This window comes from Camelus ferus, chromosome 5, assembly GCF_009834535.1.
Source record: "Camelus ferus isolate YT-003-E chromosome 5, BCGSAC_Cfer_1.0, whole genome shotgun sequence".
Taxonomy (NCBI): domain Eukaryota; kingdom Metazoa; phylum Chordata; class Mammalia; order Artiodactyla; family Camelidae; genus Camelus; species Camelus ferus.
In genome coordinates, this window is record NC_045700.1 from 93,032,278 (window position 1) to 93,049,163 (window position 16,886).

Below are 16,886 nucleotides of genomic sequence, written 5' to 3' on the forward strand. Positions count from 1 at the left end.
GTGTATGCCTTTTCAGTAAATATGTATACAAAAGTCCACATATATCATATATGTTGTAAACTGAATGTCTGTGTCCCCCTCCCAAATGCATATATTGAAGCTCTAAACCCCCAATGGGATGGTGTTTGGAGAAGAGGCCTTTGGGAGAGGCCTCTTAGGGAGAGATGAGCTCAAAGCTGGGGCCCCGATGTGATTATAGACACCAGGGTTCTCGACCTCTCCCCAGTTACACACAAGGAAGAGGTCATGGGAGCACACCGTGAGAGGGTGGCTTCCTGCAAACCACAGGAAGAGGCTCGGCATGAAACTTACCTTGCGGGACCTTGACCTTGGACTTCGAGCTTTCAGAACTGTGAGAAAAGCATGTCTGTGGTTTAAAGCCACCCCGTCTACGGAATTCCATAATGGTAGCCCAAGCTAACACAATGCATACACAAAAATATTTGCTTCTTGGCATTCCTCATTGTGTGTGTGTGTAAGTTGTCTTTTCATTTTGCTGATGGGGTTCTTTTTTTTTTTTAATTGAAGCACAGTCGGTTACAACATGTCAATGTCTGGTGCACAGCACAATGTCCCGGTCATACATGTACATACATAAATTCATTTTCTTAGTCTTTTCCATTATAGGCCATTACAAGATATTGAGTATAGTTCCCTTGGCATTACTCTTAAAGTATTTCATTGTAGTTGTGCCAAAAAATGTGAAATTATAAAAATATAGAAATGATAAAATTTCTCTTTGTGGTTTATCAGCTTCTAAGGCAACAGTTAATTTTTTAAGTTGTCTTCAAAGAAATCTCTGTCCCGTATGGGAGACACTGCCGAGACTGCTGCACTCAGCGAGCTCGTTTCACATGGTCACACCAGCTCCTTGCTTCTGGAGTCTTCCAGAGCTTCCTCGTGATCACACGGGCCTTCTGACGTGTTTTCAGCTCTGACTCTGTGTGGAGCACGGTACATGTAAGAACACGTCAACATTCAGTATTTTTCATTTTGTTATTTTTCAACTTCAGACTGACCTCCAAAGCACTACATTGATTTTCTCATTGGAGACGTGCATGTTTTCAAAGACCATCATGTTTTGAGTGTCTTAAAGACACGTTTCCATGGTGAGTCTGCTGCCCACTGGGTCTAAGAAATGCAAAGCTGGACGTCGGCTTAGCCTGCCTCTTTTAGAGAAGATCTTGAACACCACGTGGAAAATAAGGTGGTGAAGCTGAGCGTCCTCTTTGAAGCTATTGATACAAAAGATCTTCACGCAGACGCTGCAGGTTATTTGAGCGTGAACAACACTCTTTGCCTACATTGAACATGCCGTAGTCTTTGGCTCCGTTTTGATAGCAAGCCGCTTTATCAGGCCTCACGTAGTTTACACGGGACTTTTTCAAGGCACAATTGCTTTTAGGAGGCGCACTTGTGGGATATGCTATCCCCAAGAGAAATAGAAAAGTCTTCTCCTAACTGCTTGCACGGTAGGAAATTTTCATAAATGTCCTCAATAGCTACACTATCAGAAAACCGAGAAAAGTTATATAATTGCCCATCCTGATGGCTTGAGAATTTTCAGGTGCTGAGGGATTGGTCAGACCTGCACTGGCGCCCACGTGCTGTGCCAAGACAGTTTCACCGAGGCCCGCTGACCGGAGCACCCAGCCACCAGTACCTTCAGAATCTGTGTCTTGTTCCCAGTAATCTGCCCTCTCAACCAGAGGATGCTAGAGCCCAGAGGAAATCACAGACTCAGAATGTCAGCGATGAGAAGGACCTCTGGCGTCACACATCCAACCCTTTTATAGACGGGCATGGAGGACGGCAGAGATGCGAACTGACCTGCCAAGGACAGTCAGCGAGTTAGCGGCTGAGCTGGGGGAGGGGTGCCTCCTGGTCTCCTGACTTCCAGGCTACTGCGCTTCCCCCACCCCCAGTGGCCTCCTGGCAACTTGCACCGTCCACTGCATCACAGGGCCCCCGGAAAGGGGCGGCAGTCAGGCACAACCAGGCTGCCCTCAGCATCCTGGGGCTCCTGCCTCTGGCGCTTTTGATGGAGCCGGCCCAGCTGGGGCATCCGCTGCATGAAGCCCCACTTAGCCAATAGCTGTATTAGTCACTTAATTAAATGGGAAGACACACCCGCCACCCCTGCCCTTCAATTATTTCTATGCATCCTGTTCCCGGGGTGTTTTGACACCTCCTCCCTCCCCCTGCTCCACCCAACACCCACACCCACCCCTCCAGCAAGGAATTCATGCACATGTGAGCTGTTTTCACAGTAAGAAGGCAAGTTTCCAAACAAGAGGTGCAGCTACTAGGAAACAAAGAAAGAAGGATGCTTTCGCTGTGTCTGAAGAGCCAGAGCTGACATAGCCTCCTGGGCGACCATGGCGTCGCGCTCGACGGACACTTGGGAAGAGAGAGGAACAGTCCCTTGTGAGCGGGGAGGGCACCTCACTTTGGCTTCCCAGCTCCAGCAAATAAACACTCAGCCAGCACCCGCTGCGGGCAAGTCCCCGGCGGTGACGGGAAACAGATGGAGAGACGTGTCTCCAAGTAAAGCGCGTTTCCTCGTGGAAGGCAGGAGGTGCTCTCACGCAGACCGGTGGCCCGGCTCAGGTTTCGCCTGCAGGATGGAGTCCCTCTCTGGAGCAGGACGAGCTGGAGCCCCTGGAACGCAGCATCAGCAGGGCTGGCCTGTGTGCAGGGCCCCTCAGCAAATGCTCAGTCATGGCTCGGGGATAACTCGGGGCTCTCCTTTGGGGTCAGGTTTGGAGGCTCTGGGACGCCCTGAAGCCCCGTTTGCATAGGAAGCCCTAAATTCCATGCAGAGGGTCTGCGAGGATTTGGAGCCCAGGTTGACTCGCCTGCTTTGGGGTTAAGATACTCCAAGTCTGAACAAACAGCAGGAGGAAACAGGCACCTCCCAGTAAGGCCTGAGCAGGACACTTCGAGAAAGAAGGACACTCACTGCGAGCGGAGGACCCTGAGGGGCAGCGACCTGCCAGCTCACCTGGCCCACAGGGCTCTTTCCAGCTGTCCAGTCTGTCCCCACCCAAGATGTCCAGTGCCATATTGTACGGGTTCCTGATGCCCTCCACCCAGTCACGGAATCCATCTTTGTCCCTCCTGAGCGGACTTGCATGGCACACCTAACTTCCTGCAAACCCTCCCAACGTCAACCTGGTGACTCACCCCGTCTGCCGCCCTCCCTCCCTCCCTAATCCTGCTCCTGGAGCCTTCCTTCATCAGTCAGGATTGCCCGCAGGGTTACAGCCTGGGCCTCCTCTGGGTAGCTCTCACCCAGTCTGGTCCAGGCCCCAGGGTCCCCAACCTCTAAAAACTCTCATCTGGCTTGAGCTCAGCAGAGTCAGTAGCAACCCAGGGTGACCAGCAGGAGCTGAACAAGAGAAGGAGTGGCAGGTGCCAACGAGGAGTGGCGACATGGAGCCTGGGAAGAGCAAACGTGGCTGCATCCGTCGGGGAGAGGCATGTGGCGATGGGGTCTGGGCCAGCGTGGGGCACAGCAGGGTTACAAGGGACTGGACCCGAACAGAGCAGGACAGGTGGCAGCCAGCCTGCCTGCCTCTGTCCTGAGTCGGAGGGAGGAGCGCCAGAACATCTCAAAAGCGGGACGGGCTGTCCCAAGGGGGCCTCCTAAAGACACACCTACAGCCCGGCTCTGCAGCCAGTCACCGCAGCACAAGAGGAAGAGACACCGGGCTCTTCCAGGCCAGTGTTTCTCAAACGTGATTTTTGTCCATGAGCCGCACTAAAAAAGACATTTCTCACGGTGACCCATGAAGCACACACATTCACACACACAAACGCTCGCAGAACGCAACTCTGCAAACGCACACGTACACACACACACACACACACACGCACGTACACGGATGGAACAAGAGCTTCATAAAGCATTAGTTGCTCTTACTCAGTACAATGCACCCTGGTGACTTTCTCTGTTCTCTCATTTTTAAAAATGCAGAATATAACCCTCCTAACTGATGGCATGACCCCCAGAGGTCATGCCCCGTAACGTGGAAAACACTGGTCTCAGTATCAAGTGGCCGCTGAGAGGGGAGAGCCAATGAGTGGGGTCCAGGGGGTGGAGGCTGGGGGTTGTCGGCGCAACAGGGGCTCAGGCCGCACCCCGCTTTCACGGTGTGCAGGCTCTTGGTGGCTCAGAGGGAGTGCTGTTCCGAAACCAAGGGTGACAGCTGGGCCTCCAGGTTTCCACCTACAGAAAAAGTGAGAGACGAGTTAGTCCCAACTGTTATCAAACAAGAAGGCTACGCGCTCTTACACGTGACCCTCCGTTGTCAGCAACGGCCTGCAAACTAAAAGCAGCCAAGCGATTTTAGTGCACACACATGTGAGCAAAGTACATAACCATCATCAATTCATGAACCCTCGCTGAACATGCCCACATCAGGTTTAGCAGTAGGGGCAGGGATAATCCACATTTATTGCAATGCATGTGTGTTTAAAGGAATTGGAAAGCTTCCAGACTGAAAAGAATGGTTAAGGAAATATATACCACCTCACAGAAAGAGTAACCGAACTGCCCACAACTTTCTTTTGTTTTAAATTGAAGTATATTTGATTTACAATGCTGTGTTAGATTCTGGTGTAGAGCACAGTGATTCAGTCATACATATATATTCTTTTTCATATTATTTTTCATAACAGGTTATTCCAAGATATTGAATGTAGTTCCCTGTGCTGCACAGGAGGATCTTGCTGTTATCTATTTTATATATAGTAGTGTCTGCAAATCTCAGACTCGTAATTTATCCCTCCCTGCCCCTTTTTCCTTTGGCAACCATAAGTTTGTTTTTGATGTCTGTGTCTGCTTCTGTTTTGTAAATAAGTTTGTTTGTATCATTTTTTTAGATTCCACTTGATATCATATGACATTTGTCTTTCTCTGTCTAACTGACTTCACTTAGTATGATAATCTCTAGGTCCATCCATGTTGCTGCAAATGGCACTATTTCATTCTTTTTTATGGCTGAGTAGTATTCCATTGTGTGTATATGTGTGTGAGTGTGTGTGTGTACCACAACTTCTTTATCCAATCACCTGTTGACGGACATTTAGGTTGCACATCTTACAGCCCACAACTTCCTAGATGTATTCAGAGAAAGCTCAGACAGCTGGTGTGTAGAGTTAAAAAGGGAAAAGAGCTGCCGCTGCAAGGAGAAAAGACGAACTTCTAATAAGCACAATGACGTAAATGCATATCACAGGCATTATGCTGAGCAAAAGTTGGATACACAGGGCGTACACTGGGTGGTTCCATTTGCCTGCAATCTAGAGCAGCTCAGGGTCAGTGGTGAAGGACACCAGGTCAGTGGTTACCTGGAGGTACAGGGTGCTGTGGTGGAGAATGACTGCAAAGGGGTCCAATGGGACTTTCTGGAGTGTTGGAAATATTCTGTATTTTAGTTGGGATGGTGGTTATGTGGATAATACACATCAAAATTCATCAAACTGTACATTAAAAATGGACGCATTTTGTTGTAGGTAAATCACATTAATAACGTCGATTTTTAATAGCTAAAATTAATCACTGTGATTAATTGAAGATAACATGGAAAATGTATGGGAAAAAAAGAAAAAACAAAACAAAAACCAAACAGAACGACACAATCTGACCCCAAATAAGAATCTTGATAATCCCCATGTATACAAGTTTGGTAAAAATTTCCAACTCCCCACGGCAGCCAGTCTCCCTAGAGGCCAACTACGTGACTCCCAGCACATGCTAGTAACACATCAGCTGTGGTGTGTGAGCACTGCGTCGCAGAAGCTGTTGGTGACTAGGAGTGAGAGCACGGGGTCACGAGTAACGTACAGATCCCTGGATGTTGTGCACGCCAGCCCACAAGACAGAGAAAGTGACCTGCCTCTGGGTGTCCGCGTGAGGCCCATCCCGGGGACCTCAGCATCCAGGGTTTGCAGGGCACGCTCTGAGAAGCGTGCGGTACCCACGCTTCCTCCCACGTCAGGACCGCAGAGAGGACTCGCACTCGGTCAGTCTCCGGGATGGTCTGCCTCCCACCCGGCAGAGCGAGCAGCCGGTTTTCTGTGAGGTCTCCTCACGCATCGCAAGTCCACCCTGGGCTGTGGCCACCAGACACCCATCTCCCAGCTCGTGACCTGCCCGTGTGTAACCTGGCAGGCACCTACTTTCTGTCTCACCCGAAGGCCGTCTGCTCTGCCCCCCAGAGGAGAATCTGGGAGCAGGTCTCCGGTGGGATGTTTTCTCCCAGGCAGCTCTGCCCTCCTGCTACTCCACCAGGAAGTTACAGCCCAGGCCCTCAGACAAGCACAGGGCTGGCCCTGCCCCTGCGTCCTCTCTCTGCACAAGACGAGCTCGGGGTCACAGGGAAGGCTGGAGTGGGCGCCCGGAGTCAGTCCAGCCAGACAGAGAAGGGGAATGTGGGGGAATGTGGAAAATCAGGCATCTCTTGTGCTCCGGCCCCCCTTACACTTGTGGTTGTGCAAGTAGAAACGGGGTGTAAATGCTGACATGGTATACACCAGGCTGCGTTTACAGTCTGGCCCCACCCCTTGCCTTCAGGACCTCCAGCTTACTCCCCGGGAATTTACCTTGTGGCCCAGAAGCCAAACCAGCACTGAGTCACAGCCCAGAACAGCAGGGCCGAGCCCAGGACTCCTGGGTGATGCCTGACCCTGCCGAGCTCTCCCTGGCCCCAGATCCTATATGGAGGTGCCCTCCTCCCCATCTCTGGACCTCCTGTTAGTGCCAAGGGATTCCTAGGGGGCAAAGGGGGTCGGGGTGGGGAGAGCTGGGGAGCGTGGCTGCCAGGCACCACCTCAGGTGGCTGCGGGGAGCTGACTTGAAACCAAAGCAGCCCCACTTTGCTGGATGGGGGAGAGTTGGGGGCAGGGTGTGTGGAGGGGAGAAGCCCACGCAGGAGACAGCGGCCACCACAGTGATACAAGTGAACTTATTTACAAAGCAGAAGAGAGCCTCACAGTCATAGAAAACAAACTTGTGGTTATGAAAAGGGGGGGAGGGATAAAGTAGGAGTCTGGGATTGGCAGACACGTACTAATACACAGAAAATAGATACACAGAGAGGTCCTGCTGCACAGCACAGGGGGCTACACTCAGTAGCTTGTAATAACCTGTGATGATAAAGAATATGAAGAAAGAATGTATGTGTGTGTAACTGCATCACGGAGCTGTACACCGGAAACTAACACAACATTGTAAATCAATTACGCTTCAATTAAAAAAAGAAAAAGAAAGAAAGAAAATACCTGTATGAGCTATTGCCAGGATCCGGCAAGTGAAAACAGATGCGGGAAAGCTTCTCCTGCCTTCAGCTGATAGAAGGCCCAGCTTTGTTCCCCGAAATGGTAACTGGCCCTCGTTTCTGCCCCCAGGTGCAGACCTCGGTGTCACACCAGAGAAGCAGCTGCTCCCTCTCTGCGATGCCCCAGGGAAGACAAGGAGCTGAGCCCCCCACCACATGCTCCCAAAGCAGACGGCAGGTAAGTGTCTGAAAATGTATGTGCCCGACCCTCACGCAGCCACAGAAAGTCAAACTAAACGAACAATGCGGCCACTTTTGTCTAGCAAACTTACACATTCCTTAAGATGATAATAATTATTATTGAACAGGCTACAAAGAAATAGCTACTGGTGACTGTTCCCCAGAATGCAAATTGGTCCTCCATTCTAGAGTCGGTATTGTCAAAGCATAAAAATAAAAAGTATGGACGCGCTCACAGCTGCCCGGCACGTCCTCCAGCGGGAAACCAGTTCTTTTCTGAGGGGTTTTCGTTTTCTCCCCACTCGCAAGGCTGGTGTGAGACGTAAGCCACTATGCAAAGACTACCTCCGGACTTCTCCCAGGGCTATCAGGGGAGATGCAGTTGTAATCTCTATGGACTTATGAGCCGAGAGTGGACAGTGTTCCTCTTTGTCACCACGTAGAGAATTCTCATTTAAAACCCAAGCCAAGCCTGGGAAAAGCAGGGCTACAGTCGAAAGAGCCAGAGCCAGTCCCCTGATTACATTATTTGAATCCCTGGATCCAGCCATTCCTGAAACCGGCACCACACCTTCAACCTCTTTGTTAAGTGAGCCAATATAAAACTTTAAATCTAGAATATACAAGGAAGAAATAGAAGATGGGAAAAGGCTATGAATAATTTATTCACAGACTGGGGAAAAACTAAACAGCTAAAAAATCATGGAAAGAAATCATCTTATTAATAATCATAAGTTCAATCAACAAAAATTGTCACTTTGCACCTACCAAACTGGCCCACATTTTAAAAGGATGTAATAAAAAGGGAGCTGAGAGGAAGGAAACCTTACACACCATTAGCAGGGGTATAAACTGGCAAAGCTCTTTGGGAGAGCAAGTTGAAAATATTTAGTGAAAATTACTCTGCCTACGATATTACCCCAGACATCCTTAAAATGATGAATGTACACAACTTTTGTTACAGGAATGGTTGTGAAAGACTGGAATCTACTAAGCTATTAAAGAATTAAGGGACTGATCAAATAAATTACGGTATATTCATTTGATGAGATAATATGCAGCCATTAAAAATTATCCTGCAGTGCAATATTGTGATTTATAATAAGAAATATATTTTTGGTGTTGGTTCCTGTTCCTGGCACAGAGCGCCTAAAACCCTTGGAATTTCCTGTAAGCAGAGTAATAAAAGTGCCTTTTGTGTTATTTTAATGAGTGGCTTTGGGCCTTTATGAGTGACTTTGGGAAAGCCCGAAGTCACCTATGGATGGGGACTGGTTGCCAAGGGAGCCAACCATGTGATTAGAGGACTGGAAATTTCAGCTCTGCTCCCTAATGTCCAGGCAGGGGAGAAAGGAGCTTGAGATTGAGTTAATCACCAGTAGCCGATGATTTGATCAATCATACCTTTTTTATTGGGCCTCCACAAAAACCCAACAGACAAGAGTTCAGAGAGCTTCCGAGCTGGTGACTTTCCGGGGGATGTTCAGTGAGAGGCTCATTCGGAAAGCACGTGTCCCTTCCCCTGCACCTCGTCCTCGGCATCTCCTCCGTCTGGCTGTCTCTGAGTTACATCCTTTTATAATAAACCAGTAATCTAGTAGGTAGAACATTACCCTGAATTCTGTGAGCTGCTCTAGCAAGTTAATCGGACCTCAGATCTGTAGCCAGTGGCTCAGAAGCATGGGTGACTATCAACCTGGACTTCAGATCGGCGTCTGAGGTAGGGGGAGGGGAGCAGTCTTGTGGGACTGAGCCCTCAACCTGGGGGATCTGATGTTACCGCCAGGTAAATGGTCAGAATTGTGGTAAGTTGTAGGACCCCCCTGCCCCATATCCCAGAATTTCTTGGATGTTTGGGGATGGGGGAATCTACACGTTGGAACTAGAATCAGAATTGTAGTTGCAGAAATTAATTCGTCAATATGGAAAGTTATTCATGACATACTGATAAGTAAAAAAGCTGATTATAAAATAGTATGTGTGACCGATTCATACAGAACACAGAACCTCCTAAAAGGATGCCCAGTAAACCCCTAAGTACAGTTACCTCTGAGACTACTAGTGTCTTCCCCACTTTTCCCCCCGGTTTGTCTGTGTCTCCTGATAGCTCAGCAGTGAACGTATATTACTTACATAATAAAGCAATACAAAATTTTTCAAAATGAGCTTTTACTAGTAAGAAATGCTGTGCTCTTGGGCCGACCCCCAGACATGTTTCGCAGATTCCAGTGGTGGCAATCTCCGACACGATTCTTGTGTTGTTGTAGCGTATCAGCCCCTAGACGTGTTGATTTGGGGAAGAAAAAAGTTCAGCACCTGGAGACAGAGCACGAGTGACCTGCAGGTGTTTCCTGCGTTGACGGGAAAAGCCTAAATATAGACAATTCGACGGTGAGAATGGATGCACCCCGCGCCGTGATGCGAACGAACGCCGGTTTTCTTACTGCCCGTTGCTCGGGCTCGCCGCGCACAGTGGGGCGTTTGCTGGATGTCCGGATGTTGGGTAGTTTTCCACTCTGCACTCAGCTCGCGGCCTGTTTCTGGGTCATTTGGCACCCGCGTGCCCACTCCATCCTGTTGGAAGGGGCCCAAGGGAAAGACCACAGTGGTTAAGGACACAGAAGCTGGCCTTTGCCAAGAAAAACACTCACGCCACTGTGACTTCACAGGATGGGGCTGGACCCAAGGAGGCAGGTTCTCTCCCCTGGTAGAAAAGGGCAGCTTGCTCACCACCCACTAAGGCTTTTCTGGGACATGTGAGAATAACTTCCAGAGTCAGAAGGGACCTTACTTCACCTGGGTATCCTACTCCCAGTGGAAGATCAGGTCACAGCTCAGAACATCATCTCCAGTGTGACCTTAAACCTCCTCCTTGTGCATTCACGCCCTTTTCACAGGTTTAGATGTTTTAGGGGGAATAATTTTGTAATCGCCCGAAAAGGTTGAAGTTCCATCCTAAGTATTCCATGGCTTAATGAAGAATTTTCGTTTTCTACCAGATGATATCACTTATTTGTGGAATCCAAAAAAATTAAACAAATGAACTTTGAACTTACTTACAAAACAGAAACAGACTCACAGACATAGCAGACAAACTTATGGTTACCTGGGGAGAGGGGGTGGGAAGGGATAAATGGGAGTTTGAGATTTGCAGATACACATTGCTGTATATAAAATAGATAAACAACAAGGTCCTGCTGTACAGCACGGGGAACTATATTCAGGACCTTGTAGTAACCTATAATGAAAAAGAATGTATGCATGACTGAAACATTATGCTGTACACCAGAAACTGACACACCTTTGTGAAACAGCTATAATTTTTTTTTTAATTTTCATTTTCCATCCCAAGGGAAGCTGTTCTGGGCTTTCATTCAACTCAGTTGCCCAAATTTGCAGAATTTGGAGCCCCTCAAGGTACCTATGAGGGCATAGAAGCTATCTGGGGAGGGAGGAGCGAGGAAGAAGAAGGCTGGTTCCAGGCAGCGGGAACGTCCCCAGCAAGCATCCTCAGTGGGAGGAGTGCAGTCCTTCAGAGGAGGGGTGTGTTAGGGAAATAGAATCTGCGACAGTGAAAATGACTGTGAGAACTTCTAAGGAACCAGGAAAGGACAGAGGAACTCTCTTTAAATACTTGCAGGGCTGTTCTTAAAGACACACGTCTAAGCACGAAAAGAAATTGCCTGCCCAGGTGCCGGTCTGTTCAGCCATTGCCCCAGCTCTCTCCTTGGCCTGGAATGCTCCTCCCCAGGACAGCAAGCAACTCCTTCCTCACCTCCTTGGCGTACCTCTCAGTGAAGCCTTTTCCGATTATGTCAAACCTCACAGCCTCCCCACCTGGCACTTCTGTCCCCTCGCCTATGACTTTTCCCCATAACACCTGTCACCATCTGGCATGCCAGTGTTCGTTTACTGTGTGTCTCCCCAAAGAAAGTGCCAGCCCCTCAAAGGCAGGGATTTTATTTGTCCATTGACGTTTCCCTGGTGACTCCACTTCTTGTCAAGTGCATATGGTAGGCACTCAATACATAGCTATTTAGTTATTAGGTTAATTAATTGATTAACCAATATTATGCATATTATTCTGTCCTTTAGTGGAGCCATTGGCCATCTCCTTCATCTCTAGATTGTAGCTTCATAAAAGCAGAGACTCTGAGGGAAACATTTTGGGTTCCCTAAGTCCTTAGCACATTGACGAATGAATGATGGATGAGTGAATGAGCAAAGGAACATGCCGGCTAGGACCCAAAGGACAGATGGCACATTAGAAGAAGAGGGAAGCCATTGGATTTTGAATGGAGGCTGGGAATTTCTTCTTGTAGCAAGATTTCAAGTTTACACTTATGCTGCTTGTGAAGCAGTCGGCCCAGTAATAAAAAAAAAACTATTTTTATTTATTCAATACAATTCAAAGTTTTTCAAATTGAGTGAGAATTCCTAAAGAAAATTTTTCTTGGAGTCAAATAAGCTTGGGAACTCTAGTTGTACAAACTCCTTTATAGTAAAGCTTACAGAAGACTTTAAAATGTTAATATTCATTCTACATGAATAGCCCATATTTGTAAATCCTTTTACTAATAATTTTCAGTCACAGAGGGCCCTGGCGGAGACACAGCCATGAACAGCCACCAGTCTCCCACTTAAACAGTGTTTGGAAAATATTGTTTCAGTTTACAGGTTAGAAATTAGCACAGACACCTATTTCCTTGTAGACATATTACTCGGAAAAATCTATGTTAACTTTTCTGTTTGCAAAAGAACTGACACGTAAAAGTAAAGTAAAAAGCAATAAGATGGAGAAGAGGTAGGCATGACCGCCGGGTCGGTTAGGTGGTCGGAGAGGATCCAACATTATTTAAAGAAGAATCACAGTAAGCTTTTTTAGAGTCTGTAGGTTTCAAGGTAAGGGGACAAGGAAGAAAGGACAGAAAGTCTGATCCCCCCCTCCCCGGTAGAAACAGGCAGGAGGGAGAAAGAAACCCCCCTCCTCTGCAGGTAGAGCGCATCTCCCTTGTTGGGAGATCTCCCTCCCTCCCTCTCTCTCTCTCCCTCCCTCCCTCTCCCTCTCTCCCGCGCTCTCTCGCGCTCTCTCTCTCTCTCTCTCTCTCTCTCTCCCTCTCTCTCTTTCTGGCTCCGGTGGCAGCGAAGCTGGGGAATGAGCTTTGTGCCCGTGGACTGGGCTGTGCTTCAAACCTGTGCTTCTGGGCCACTTGTCAGAGCTCATCAGAGTCACCTTTAATCCCGTGCGGCTCCCCCGGGCACAGATGGCCAAGCCCTGAGCAAGACAATGGTGGCGGAAAGGCAAAAAGAGGAAACAAGCCTACCAAAGGTCTTTTCCCTTCCAACATGTCACTTGGAAAAAAAAAAAAAGGAAAAACTAGGATTCAGTGTCATTGGATGCCTGTTCTCATTTCCAGGAAGAAAGTTTATGTGCAGAAAGATGTCTCACTTCCAGCATGTGGTGTGGGGCTGGCACCGCCACCCTGCTCCTTCCCGGGGGGTTTGAAATGTCAAAGTCGTCACCTCTATTCCTTCTGGGAAAGGGCTGCTTGCTTGAGCTTTTCTGTTGAAAGTTTAGTTGAAAAAGTACGTTTGAGTTACATGAGCCTATACATGTAGAGAGAGAAAGATGTGAGAGTTTGGGAAAAATGTAAACCGAGATGCTTGTTTATTTTGGCGGCATATCAGCAAAGGCACAGAAGGCAGCCCCCAGCCTGGCTGCAGGACGGTCGTTAGAAAGAGGGGAAGGCAAGTATCTTGTAGTAACTCATGGTGAAAAAGAATATGAAAATGAACATGTGTATGTACATGTATGACTGGAGCACTGTGCTGTGCACCAGAAATTGACACAAAGCTGTAAACGTTGACTGACTAGACTTCAATTTAAAAAAAAAAAAAATATATATATATATATATATATACACACATGGGGGGAGGATACAGCTCAAGCACTGGAGCACATGCTCAGCATGAGCAAGGTCCTAGGATCAATCCTCAGCACCTCCTCTAAAAATAAACAAATAAATAAGCCTAATTACCTCCCCCACAAAAGAAAACTTAAAAAAAAACTAAAAAAGAAAAATATATATATAGATATATAGAAAGTGGGAAAGGCAGGCTGAATCCAAATCATTAGACATCAGCTACTAGGCTGAGAAGTTTGATTCTGAGATGTCCCCTTGTCTCCTCCCCACACTTTGCACGTTTCTGACCATGCGCATGATTGCTTTTGTCTTTAGGGAGAAGAGAAAAATCAGCTTTATTAGAAATTGGGAGGCATGAACATTTCTGTAAGAATAAAATAATAGTCTAAAAATACTTAAAAGTTCAGTGACATGATTTCTATTCATCCTGCCTGGCACCAAGGGTCCCATTCAAGAGGGTGGCCTGCCTGGAGAAGGTGCGGGGCCAGGGGTAGAATCTGGGCTGGAAGAGGGCCGGGGAGGAGCCTTGAGAACTGAGCAGGGGGAGGCCTGCAGCCAGACCGCCCCCACACTCTCGCTGCCCCCCCGGGGGGAATGCCAGCTGGGGGGATGCACCTGGAGCCCAGGCTGGACCACAGCAGTGCCAGGTAAGCCAAGACCCAGGCCGCCTTCCTCCAGCCCTCCTCCCAGACCCCAGACCTTGTCGCCAGAGCATTTTCTGGGTTCCTGTCCTGTTTTCCACGTCAGGCTTTTGCTGCGAACCCAGACGTTTCCCTCTCTTCTTTCCCACCCCTCCCCCCTTGGAAACCCTGTTGTTTGTTAACTGTGCTTTCGAACCTGGGAGGGGAGGCATGTCCTCTGCCTTCCCTGCTCACCCTCAGGCCTGGCTCCCGGTTCTTGACCCTGCCTGTGGAGAAGAGCTCTTCTGTTCTGGGTCCAGAGGGCTTTTCTGTTCCTTTCCTCCAGACCAAACCAGTGTTGACCTGGGCCCTGGGGGGCAACAGGTGTGCTTCCCCAAACAGCTAAAGGCTCCTGCTTCCTGCTTCCTGTGTGAGAAGGTCCTGGCTGTCCTCCCCACCCTACACCTCGGGAGACTGCGGAGGCCGGTGTTCTCCTCTCTCCTGCTCCCTCCCACCATCCCCCTCAGCCCGGCCCCCGGAGGAGAACCATGGACAGGCCTACTCCCCTTGTGTATGCAGCTCCCCAGGATTTCGCTCTCAGAAGAGCCCATGCTGAGTCTTTGACAAGGAGGTAAAACCCTGGGCTGAGAGCTTCCCACCTGCTGTGTGTCGGCCCACCCTCTCCCCTGTTCTGACCAGGAGGACCGGACCCTGTGCTCCCGTCCCACCCCTTCCTGGAGCCCCGTGTCCCTCCCTGGGCTTCAGGCGGTGCATTCGTCTTTCTCACTGTTCTGGGGGAGCACAGCTGTCCCCACTTCTCTACGTCATAAGCAGAACCTGGACGTCCCCCCACTTTTATTCCTTTTCTGAAAAAAATAGAATTTTTTAAAGGATTGAATGTAATGCACTTCCCTGGGCTCCCTCTGAGTGTATTTTTGTTTCATTTTGTTTTGTCTTTGAGGACTGTAACAACATTTGGGGGCTGAATGGTGTGTTTCTTCTGATGTATTTACATACATCAAACAAAATGTATGAGGAGTGTTTTTGCAATTTACAAAAGCCTTTCCTCCGAATGCCTTATCTAAGTGACCTTCACGGCCACCCGAGACCCCCACACAGTCTCCTAGGTGCGCACCTGTGAGTGGCAGAGCTAAGATGACAACCTGGCTCTCGGGGCCAAATCCCACTGCTATTTCCTCTGTAACATGCTCATCCTGGTAGCAGTCCTGACCTATACAAGCCAGGTGCCTTTCTTATGTTACTTTAATTAAAAAGAAATCCAGGTTTCAAGCCATCAAGGTCCTTGCTTGAAGTCCAGAAACGAGCCTTTCCATTCAAGGCTGGCCCTTGAGCCCCCGCCTCAATCAAGGATGGCGCCCCGAGCACCCGCCCCGAGCCAGGCGCGGGACTAGACTTAGAGCCAACGCTCGCGGAGGTCGGCCTTTAAGTCGGCTCGGGCTAGAGAGGCTCTTTTTGTCATCGTCTTGTTGAATTCTTAAAACAGCCCTAGGAGCCAGAGGCCACTATATCCATTTAAAACATAATGTTGTTGTCTTTAATTTCTAAAGTGATACATACTCATGGTTTTGTTTTTCTTAATCAAACTCTATAAAAGTGTATAAAGTGAAAAATAAGGCTCCCACCCACCCTCCCAACATTCAAGCTCCGTAAGTAGCAATAAGTAGGTTATTTATCTACTCAGGTGTCCTGTGCATCCTCCTAGACCACGTGTGTACACACAGAAGCAGCTCCATATCTGAATACATTTATGATACATTTTTTCTACCTAAATGGGCTTATACTATTTTGCCACTTGATTTTCTCTCACTGTACAGATAGATAAAGATCTCCGGCATCTTTCCTTATCAGGAGAGAAGCAAGCATCTACGTTATTCTTCCAAGCAGCTGTTCAATATCCCATTGAATGGCTGGTCTAAAATTTATTTGGCCAGTTTCCTAACTGATAGGTATCAAAGTTATTTCTGGATGTTACAATGATACCCAGTGCTGAGATAAATTAGCTTTGTGGCTTGCGGGCAGGATTATTAAATCTCTATCTCAATACTCCCATCTGTAAAGTGGGAATAAAATTTCTGCTTCCCAAGAGACTGTTGTCAGGATGAAAAGAGATAGTCATGGAAGCACTTAGAATAAGGGCAAGAGTGTTATAAGCACTCAGTAATTATTGAATATTATTATTATAATCCTTTGCAAGAATGAACAGTACATTTCTGTAAGTAAAACTCATGTGAAAAAGAGTGCAGGCGTTTAGAGTTCTGATAAACAAACTGCCTGCCTGAACATTTGCTCTACAAGTGTCCAGCCTCACTCACAAACAAACGGGAGTCAAAACAAGGCAGCCTCATCCCCACCCACCTAATTGCCAGGAGAAGAGAACGTGCTGATGAGGCTGGGGGGGGGGGGTTCTCACGCTAAGTGGCAGCACGTTCAAGAGACCCCCTTGCTAATTTTTTCAGGCTGTTCCTGGCATCTCTACAGTTTGGGTTTTTAAAACCAACTGTGCAAAGTCTAGTTTGGCTTCAATGACCCCGAGGTTGAGGGGTCGTGGGTAGAGTTCCTCTAAGGAGAAAGGCCCTCCCCGATGCTGTGAGCCCGGGGCCCAGGCGGCTCCCAGCAGGAGGCTCTCGGCATATCTCAGCCCTCTAAGGCGTGGATTTACCATTCCAGCTGAACGCCAGTCCACGGACAGCAATGTGAAGGGACGGAATAAGCGACGTGCAGGAGGACGGGGACCCTTCCTTTGGAGGCTCTGAAGCCAGTGGTTAGGACACCAGGCATTGACTCCTGTTACCACTATG

General features: G+C 48.4%; 1 long non-coding RNA gene across 1 annotated transcript in view; it reads left to right on the forward strand.

Annotated features, from left to right (window-relative positions):
* Window positions 1-7,493, forward strand: part of LOC106730445 — a 29,965-nt gene extending 22,472 nt beyond the window's left edge. The window contains exon 4 of the long non-coding RNA XR_004320168.1: window positions 7,414-7,493. This is a non-coding gene — a long non-coding RNA (uncharacterized LOC106730445). The remainder of the gene's footprint in view (window positions 1-7,413) is intronic.
* The last annotated feature ends 9,393 nt before the right edge of the window (window positions 7,494-16,886 follow it).